We start from the raw sequence: 10,040 nt of genomic DNA, 5'->3' as shown, positions 1-10,040 counted from the left end.
GCTGTTGATATTTTATTTTGATAGTCCATAGGACTAGTTTATTTCTCAACAATAACACGGAAGACAGAATAAATGAACTGATGAAAGGAACTGGGGGTACTTCTAAGAACACAGAGGTGAAATCAGTGACCCTATCACCAAATGAAATTACCCATAAGAGAAAAACCAAATTCAACATGGAAGAAAATGGCCTGGGAAATATAATATGGAAGAGAAGTAGTTGATAGAAAAGAACTAGGATGCTTTCATTGGGTGATAGATTGCTTAAAATTAATTTTAGAAAGACTATGATAGGATACCATAATTTTAAGAGACCACAGCATTTGGCCTGACAGCATCACAGATATTGGTTGAATGATTTAAAATAGCCACATTTGTAGGTCAAAAATGGTCAAATAGTCCAGGTCCCTGAAAGAGTTTACAGATACAGAAAATAAAAACACAAAATGATTTGTGCATGAAGAAAATTCAGGAAAGTTGAACAAGGGAAATATGAACACCAGGACAGAAGTTGCAAGGAAGGAATTCCATGGATGGGAGCCATGGCAAAGTCCCTCTGGATCCTTCCAGTCTCAGCATTTAATCCCATCCTTAGGGACTCTTTCCCAACCTTGATGAGGTTGGTTTCCCTCTCCCCTCTAGAAACACTTCCCTTCAGAACTAGCCTTGCGTGACAGCCATCACAAGCAGCTGTGGATCAGAAACTCTGACCAGGCTGGGATTCTCTAGGCTGGGTCACATCTCAGTATCTAGCCGGGTTGGCCCAAAACGGTCCCTGAACACATCCCCCATGAAAGAATGAGCAAACAAACGAGGGAATGAATACAAAAAACAATACAGCTTGAATCATTGCTATAGTAACAACTGCCTACACCAACTCATAGTAAAGAACTGTGATTTTTAACCTAAGCAAACCAACCAAAAAAAAAAGAGGTGGGGGAAACAAGATTCACACTGGGGTTTCAGTTCAGGCAGTCGCTCAGTCGTGTCCAACTCTTGGCAACCCCATGGACTGCAGCACACCAGGCCTCCCTGTCCATCACCAACTCCCAGAGTTTACTCAAACTCATGTCCACTGAGTCGGTGATGCCATCCAGCCATCTCACCCTCTGTCATCCCTTCTCTTCCCGCCTTCAGTCTTTCCCAGCATCAGGGTCTTTTCAAAGGAGTCAGATCTTCACATCAGGTGGCCAAAGTACTGGAGTTTCAGCTTCAACATCAGTCCTTCCAATGAATATTCAGGACTGATTTCCTTTAGGATGGACTCGTTGGATCTCCTTGCTGTCCAAGGGACTCTCAAGAATCTTGTCCAACACTGCAGTTCAAAAGCATCAATTCTTTGGTGCTCAGCTTTCTTTACCCTGGAGTTTACTATAAAATAAAATACATTCCATGTGAATTACCAAGTAATTCATACAGAATTTCTAAGTAGGCATTTTAGATAGTACAAATTTAATCCATAATTTAGGTGATCTTTGTTCAGTATAGATTGTAGACTTAGGACTAGAAGTCACTAAGTTCTGAAACAGAGACTAGAGTCCATGGAGAATTTTTTATGAATTGAGATAGGCTCAAATTTTAGAGTGCTTTGGGAAGAATCAGTTTCCAAAACTGTTTTAAAAGCTAAGAAAGGAATTGTACATAATCAGCAGTCTATCATGTCTATTCCGGATGAATAACTTCCCTTAAATTCAACCTTGTAAAATTTTGTGAACCATATTATTTCATTTATATCACAAACGTGCTATCCAGGAATGGCTATTTATAGGGTTCGTAGCAGAGATTGCTTGCCTCTTCCCACAGAGAATAGAATTAAACTCTATTGCTCAGTTTCTCTTGTAGCAAGATGTGCCACAAGATCAACAGGCCAATAAGATGTGAGTGCACAGATGTGTATCAGTTCTAGTCCTGTTCATAAAAAACCTACACATGACCCTCCATGCTCCTTCAGTGACCCTGAAGACTATGTGTTGAAACTGGCGGAGCCACAAGCTGGAAGGAGTCTGGGTTCCCTGCTTAGAGGAAAGCTGCTCATCAATCACAAACATCCATTTTGAACTTTACATAAGCATGAAAGAAATTCCTATTATGTTAAGCCACTGATATTTCAGGTTATGTCAATTAGCATTAACTCAACTAATGGAGATTATTTTATTGTACAATTTCTCCCACTTCCAAGAACAGCTTTGGTACCGAACATTGAATGAGTGTGTGTGTTCAGTTGCTTCAGTTGTGTCTGACTCTTTGTGACCCCATGGACTGTAGCCTACCAGGCTCCTCTGTCCATGGGATTTTTCATCCTGGGCTGCAAACTTTACCATGAGATTTGGATGCAAATATTAAGCAAAACATTAATAATTTGACAGATTATTTTCCAATTCTTGGTTTTAAAAAAACTCCTTTCTTCCTTAATTATAAAAATTAACTACTCTTCACTCCTTTTTTATAGAATTTTAATTTTAATGGACATTTTTCAGTTCAGACCCTGAGGGTGACCACTGTTTTCAAAAGCAATCTGAGGTCAAAATGATACCTCAAGTTTTAATAAAAATCCAACCAATGTTGCCTGGGTCCCCAGATGCAACTTATGTGTAGTTAGAGCAATTCAGTGTGCTGGATACAGAAGAAATTCTCAAACATCATAGGTAGGTGGCTTGGAGCTACCACCGGAACTCTGCTTTCCACCAGCTTTTATTACTCCTGACATCTCAGGGTTGCAGGCTATAGGGTGGGCGCTGGGAAGGGGTGACAGAGCCATAGTAGTCCTTCCCCGGGTATTATATGGCACTGAAAGGGGCCTTTCATTGAAAAATAATTCAAAACACTCCTTTCTCCTAGATTCAGCAGAGCACTACACAACATTGATTCAATTTTGATGCTCAAGCCTGGGACATTTAAATGCAAAAAATCCAGACTTAGAAGTTTCTAAGCCAGTAGCTATGTTTGCAGAGAAGTTAAATATTGACATATTAATATGCTTAGGCTCTACTTCTGGCAACCTCGTGATACCAAACTCCAGGTGAGGGAAAGAAAGACCCTGGGACACCTGTGTGGCCAGATAAGCAGCATGTTAGCCAAACAGAGTCTCATTTACTTAACCTTCAGAGAGCCTGTCCTGTCTTCCCTTATCTGGCTCTGCCCACCACCAAGGCCTTCAGCAGGATGGAGAACACACCTGCCTGGGGAAGCCAGACGCGCCCTGAAAGAAGGAGACGACAGTCATCTAGGGGGTTATTGTGTCTTAAACTTTCCGGAGCATCTGTTCCGCCAAATGTGAGGGGTTTCAGGTCCCCCAAACTCAGGGACTGAAATTATAGCTAACCCTCCTCTGTTATGCACGAAGATGATTTGCATTGTGAAAAAGAAGAACAAGCATAATTAAAATTTTAGAACATTAGTTATTCAGTTTTACGTACTTCTGAAGTTTTTGTAGTTAATCTCCTGCAGAACCCTGGACACTTCAGCTGTTTTACTTATGAGGATGGTGAGACTCAGAGGCTTGAAGCAAGCTTTCCAGACTCATGCTGTTGGTAAGCATCAGAGGTGCCTTGGGGACAATTTCTTTCCTCCAGCCCCAGATGACATGTGTAAATTCACAAAAGGCCATGTTCCCTCCAGGTCTAGAGTTGATATAAAAAATGGTCAGGAATGGGTACAGTAGGCGATGTTAAATGTGTATGTATATATTTGTGTATAAGACTGAGTATCTGTTTTCCAAAAGAAAATAACACATATTTTTTGGATAACTTGCTTTATTTGTATTTTGCTCCCTTACTACTAATGCAGCAAATGGCAAATTTTTTCCAATGGAAATAAAACCATTTTGATATTAAATATGATAATCATTTCTCTCCTGGACCATCACAGTAGTCTTCTAACTGCTTTCCTTATCCCCAGAAGAACAGTGTATATCCTCTACACTGCCTGACAGTCAGATTTAAAACACAGACTGGCCACACTATTCTTAAAACTTTAGCCTCCTTCCCCGCCCTGTGCTTTCTAGATCAGCACGGCCTGATAGGAATATCGCATTGTAAGCCACATTTTGAAAAGTAAAAAGAAATAGGTAAATATATTTTAAAAACTTACTTAATCTAAAATATCCAAAGTATATCATTTCAACATACGTCACATTTCAAGTGGCCACATGGAGCTAGTGTCTGCTGTATTCCTCACTACAAGTAAGACTTTATAGATATGATTAACTTCTCTGAGGTCTCCAACCTTGCTACATACCCATTTGGACCGTTTTCCAGCCACTCTGAACTCCTTTCAAGACATGAGCTCTCAAGAGGTTTTAATAGGATGCAACTACAAGGTATTTAAAGAATGGAGTAACAAGATTCAGCAGATGTCATTGAGCAGGAAGAAATAGCAAATAGGTAAAGAGATGCAAAATTCAACAGACTCAGAGGTCACAGCTTGGGTACTGAGAGCTATGATGAAAGAGGGACAAAAGAGAGATAACAAAGGAAAAGAAAAATAAAGAAAAATACTAAACTAATAATTTGTACAAAAACTTTTTTGTTCTATATCTGAGATGTTTTGGGGATCAAACAAGTAGAAATGATCTGAGGAAACTGACAGAGGGCAGGCAAAGCCAGAGGCTGTCTCACCATGTGCATTTCAGAACTAACCTTTTAAGGCTGGCAAAATCCACTTAAAACATTATAAGCTAATGGATTTCTCTTTCAAGTCAGAATGGAGCAGCTGGTATCAGGATTGTGCTTTTACCATACATAATTAAAAGTTTGGACAATATAACAATGATTTGCAAAACAACAATGGGTAGTGCAAGATTGTAATAAATGGGGTAAAAAGAAAAACAAATGTGTTGAGACTTTTGATCACTCTAGCTATATGCCTGGAGGCATTTCCTAAACCTCAGCACAAGGAGGGAGGTTCCAGCTGGTGCAAGGCTGACTAATTGAGCCAAGGAGAAAAAGAGCAGAGTTCAAGGAGCCTAAAGTAGTTCGAAGGTGCAGAGCAAAGTACCGGAGTGCAGGAAGCTATAAAGATGAAGAGTTTTCGGAAAATGGCATGGGGGTCCACTTGAATCTTGGATAATCTGGAAAACTCACCAATGGCCACAGGACTGGAAAAGGTCAGTTTTCATTCCAATCCCAAAGAAAGGCAATGCCAAAGACTGCTCAAACTACCACACAATTGCACTCATCTGGCACGCTAGCAAAGTAATGCTCAAAATTCTCCAAGCCAGTTTCAACAGTACATGAACCGTGAACTTCCAGATGTTCAAGATGGATTTAGAAAAAGCAGAGGAACCAGAGATCAAATTGCCAGCATTTGCTGGATCATCAAAAAAGCAAGAGAGTTCCAGGAAAACATCTACTTCTGCTTTATTGACTATGCCAAAGCCTTTGATTGTGTGTATCACAACAAACTGTGGAAAATTCTTCAAGAGGTGGGAATACCAGACCACCTGACCTGCCTCCTGAGAAATCTGTATGTGGGTCAAAAAGCAACAGTTAGAACTGGACATGGAACAACAGATTGGTTCCAGATCGGGAAAGGAGTAGGTCAAGGCTATATATTGTCACCCTGCTTGTTTAACTTCTATGCAGAGTACATCATGTGAAATGCCTGGCTGGATGAAGCACAAGCTAGAATCAAGATTGCTGGGAGAAATATCAATAACCTCAGATAGGCAGATGACACCACCCTTATGACAGAAAGCAAAGAAGAACTAAAGAGCCTCTTGATGAAAGTGAAAAAGTTGGCTTAAAACTCAACATTCAAAAAACCAAGATCATGGCATCTGGTCCCATCACTTCATGGCAAATAAATGGGAAAACAATGGAAATAGTGACAGACTTTATTTTGGGGGGCTCCAAAATCACTGCAGCTGGTGACTGCAGCCATGAAATTAAAAGATGCTTGCTCCTTGGAAAGAAAGCTATGAGCAACATGCTGCTGCTGCTGCTAAGTCACTTCAGTCGTGTCTGACTCCATGCGACCCTATAGACGGCAGCCGACCAGGCTCCACCGTCCCTGGGATTCTCCAGTCAAGAACCCTGGAGTGGGTTGCCATTTCCTTCTCCAATGTGTGAAAGTGAAATATGAAAGTGAAGTCACTCAGTCGTGTCCGACTAGTAGCAACCCCATGGACTGTAGCCCACCAGGCTCCTCTGTCCATGCGATTTTCTAGGCAAGAGTACTGAAGTGGCTTGCCATTGCCTTCTCCAAAGAGCAACCTAGATAGCATATTAAAAAGCAGAGACATTACTTTACCAACAAAGGTCCATCTAGTCAAAGCTATGGTTTTTCCAGTAGTCATGTATGGATGTGAGAGTTGGACCATAGAGAAAGCTGAACACCAAAGTATTGATTCTTTTGAACTGATGTGTTGGAGAAGACTCTTGAGAGTCTCTTGGACTGCAAGGAGATTCAACCAGTACATCTTAAAGGAAATCAGTCCTAAATATTCACTGGAAGGACTGATGCTGAAGCTGAAACTCCAATACTTTGGCCACCTGATATGAAGAACTGACTCACTGGAAAAGACCCTGAATGCTGGGAAAGATTGAAGGCGGGAGGAGAAGCAGATGACAGAGGATGAGATGGTTGGATGGCATCACTGACATGACGGACATGAGTTTTAGTAGGCTTGGGAGTTAGTGATGGACAGGGAAGCCTGGCGTGCTGCAGTCCATGGGGTATCAAAGAGTCAGACAGGACTGAGTGACTGAACTGAACTGATTAGGGAAAGATCAACTGTTTGGGGGAAAATTTATAACCTGAACAACTCCTGCAGCTCACACACAATTGGGAAACATCTGGCCTAACAAAGTAAGAAATTTAATTGAATGATCAAGGCATGCCATAGGAGGAGAGCTAACATTGCCCAAGAATAAAGGTTAATCCTAATCTATCTTAACAAAACATAAGAACAAATTTCAAAAAGATTAGACTGATCTGCCAGTAAATCCACTGAGTGCTCCTTTCAACTAAAAAGGAAAAATTAAGCTCATAAAATTATCTTTGGTAGAAGACAATAATATACTCAATAATGTGAAATTATAAATGACCAGCAATAATGATAAATTACAAGACATGCAAAGAAGCAGAAAAATATGACTTACCAGTTAATAGGAAGAGATCCAGAATTAATGGAAATAATAAAATTAGCAAATAAAAATTTAAAAATATCTATTATAAATATAACTTCCCAGGTGGTGCTAGTGGTAAAGAATCTGCCTACCAATGCAAGAGACATGAGTTTGATCTCTAGGTGGGAAAGATCCCCTGGAGGAGGAAATGATAACCCACTCCTGTATTCTTGCCTGGGAAATCCCATGGACAGAAGAGCCTGGAGGGCCACAGTCCGTAGGGTCACAAAGAGTTGGGCACGACTAAGCACACACACACACACATGCACACCATTAATATATTCAAGATCTAAAGGAAAATATGGAGTATGAGTTAGAAATAGAAATTTTAACAATGGATATAACAAAAGATTGCACATTACAGAAGAAAAGGTCAGTAAACTGAAGCATGGCAATAGAAACTATTTTATTGAAGTAGACAGAGAAGAAAAGCCTGGAAAATTGAATAGAACCACAGGGACTGGTGAGAAAATAACAAGCAGTTTAACATATACACAAAACTGGAATCCTGGGGAAGATGCTAAATTAAATATTTGAAGATATAATGGCTGAAAATGTCTAACATCGATTTTTAAAAATGAATCCATACATACAAGAAACTCAACAATCCCCAAGCAGGATAGATCCAATGAAAATCACACAGATGCTCATCATAGAAAAACTAACAAAATCTCATGATCTTTGTGTTTCAATTTCCTCATCTATAAAATAGAGATGCTATAAAACTTATTGTGCTCCTGTGAGAAGTAAATAAAGGAAATCATGTAGAATGGGGCCTGGTATAGAGCAGATGATTTATTTATTATTATTACTGTTATTCTGATGAAGTTTTCCTATTTTATTTGTGCTTCTATAAGGCTTTGCAGAATTTACTAACAATCTATTTCATTTTTTTCTAATTAAACTCAATCTTTCCCCCATCTAGGCCAAAATATCTTACCTATGATTAAATATACATGCTTAACACACAATTTGATATTTTAATTGTGAAATGAGTCATATTCACCAAGTCTGAGTTTAATAAATATGTGTATTTTTATACTTGATTATGAGAAATAATTGACAAGTAATTGAAAGCACATAAGGAAAATCACAGTTAACACAGTAAGAGATAATTAAGCCAATTATGTTTTCTTCATTTACAGGATGACTATAACTTCGTCCAGAGAGTACTGAGCATGTTGCTGAAAAGTAAATACTTTAGATGAGGCAGTCATTTGGATAACTTAAATTATATTAAATATAGTTTAAAGTTAAATTAAAATTCAACTTTCTCTAAAACCCTTTCCTGGATAAGCAGTAATATAAAGAGTTTCTTAAATGTATGAGAAAATTGTATGAGTCATAAAAATTACTGGAAATACTGGCCTATTTTTTATGGGTGATATCCATTCCCTAGTCATCTCCATGTCATGATAGATACTTTTCTCAATTAAACATTACAGGAAGGGCAAGGATATCCTGCAAAACTCTCTGAGTTGAGAATGCTACCAGAATAACTACTTCTTAAATGTTTATACATCATAAATTCTCTAGTTAAATCAGACTTGATTATACATTAAAGATAGTTTTCTTTTTTCCTAATTATTATCCTGGTCAGGATACACCAGTGGGATAGATGACTATCAGTTGGATTATAATCAGGGGACTTAAATGTATTGCCTTTCCTACCCGGAGCTGCAGGATGGACAGGCTGTGATTTGCCTGGTGGCCCCATCTGTCCTCCTTTCAGCCTCCCAGGAGACTGGGAGCCAGGAGTCTCCAGTGACGTGAACCTCAGAAGACAAGTGCCCACTTTCAGACAGTAAACTGCTTCAAAATGTGCCCAAATGAGTCAATAATAAAATAGCATCTGCAGTGGAAACCTCTGGCACTTTGACTTGACAAGATAATCCGACAGTAATATCTAAGAGGAACAGTGGGATTTAGGTACACTCAAGGGAAGATATAAAAGCATTCCAAATCTTTTTAGCCATTTTTTTCTTTGTTTTTATAAAGAAAATAAGGGTATATCTAACTCTTAAGGTAGTTGTCATGAGTCATCATCTCGCCCCTCTACTGTGAAAAGAAAGCTAAATTTATTGATGAGTCATTTAAGGTTCTTCTCATCAGAAACCAATTTAGGAACCTGTTTTAAAACTAATAATGAAATAGTTACTTGGTGGTGGTTTAATCACTAAGTCATGTCCTGTTCTTGTGACCCCTTGAACTGTAGCCCATCAGGCTCCTCCATCCATAGGATTTTCCAGGCAAGAATATTATAGTGGGCTGTATTTCCTTTTCCAGGGGATCTTCCTGACCTGGGGATTGAAGCCAGGTCTCCTGCACTGAAGGCAGATTCTTTACCGACTGCGCTACCAGGGAAGCCCTAAAATAGTTACTTACCCCCATGAAATTCAAGTCTAAGATGATTTTCATATCTCTTTCTGCTAAGTAAGCTCAGTTTTTCATTTGCTCTTTGAGGTTCCTTTTAATACAACAGATTTGATATTTTAGATGGATTATATCAATGTGTTAAAGCTAAAACTAATAATGGATTGAAACTCAGTATAAATACCAGATTAATTAATTAAATTGTTTTAGATATATTTATATCTTTTAAGCATGCTGCTGCTGCTTGCTGCTAAGTCACTTCAGTCGTGTCCGACTCTGTGCGACCCCACAGACGGTAGCCCACCAGGCTCCGCCGTCTCTGGGATTCTCCAGGCAAGAACACTGGAGTGGGCTGCCATTTCCTTCTCCAGTGCATGAAAGTGAAAAGTGAAAGTGAAATCGCTCAGTCATATCCGACTCTTCGCGACGCCATGGACTACAGCCTACCAGGCTGCTCCACCCATGGGATTTTCCAGGCAAGAGTACTGGAGTGGGTTGCCATTGCCCTCTCCCTTTTAAGCATAACTGACTGCAAATAAG

Source organism: Moschus berezovskii, chromosome 12 (assembly GCF_049115385.1).
Source record: "Moschus berezovskii isolate FMDL1 chromosome 12, NW_MosBer_1.0, whole genome shotgun sequence".
NCBI classification, from domain to species: Eukaryota; Metazoa; Chordata; class Mammalia; order Artiodactyla; family Moschidae; genus Moschus; species Moschus berezovskii.
This window is presented reverse-complemented; position numbering follows the sequence as displayed.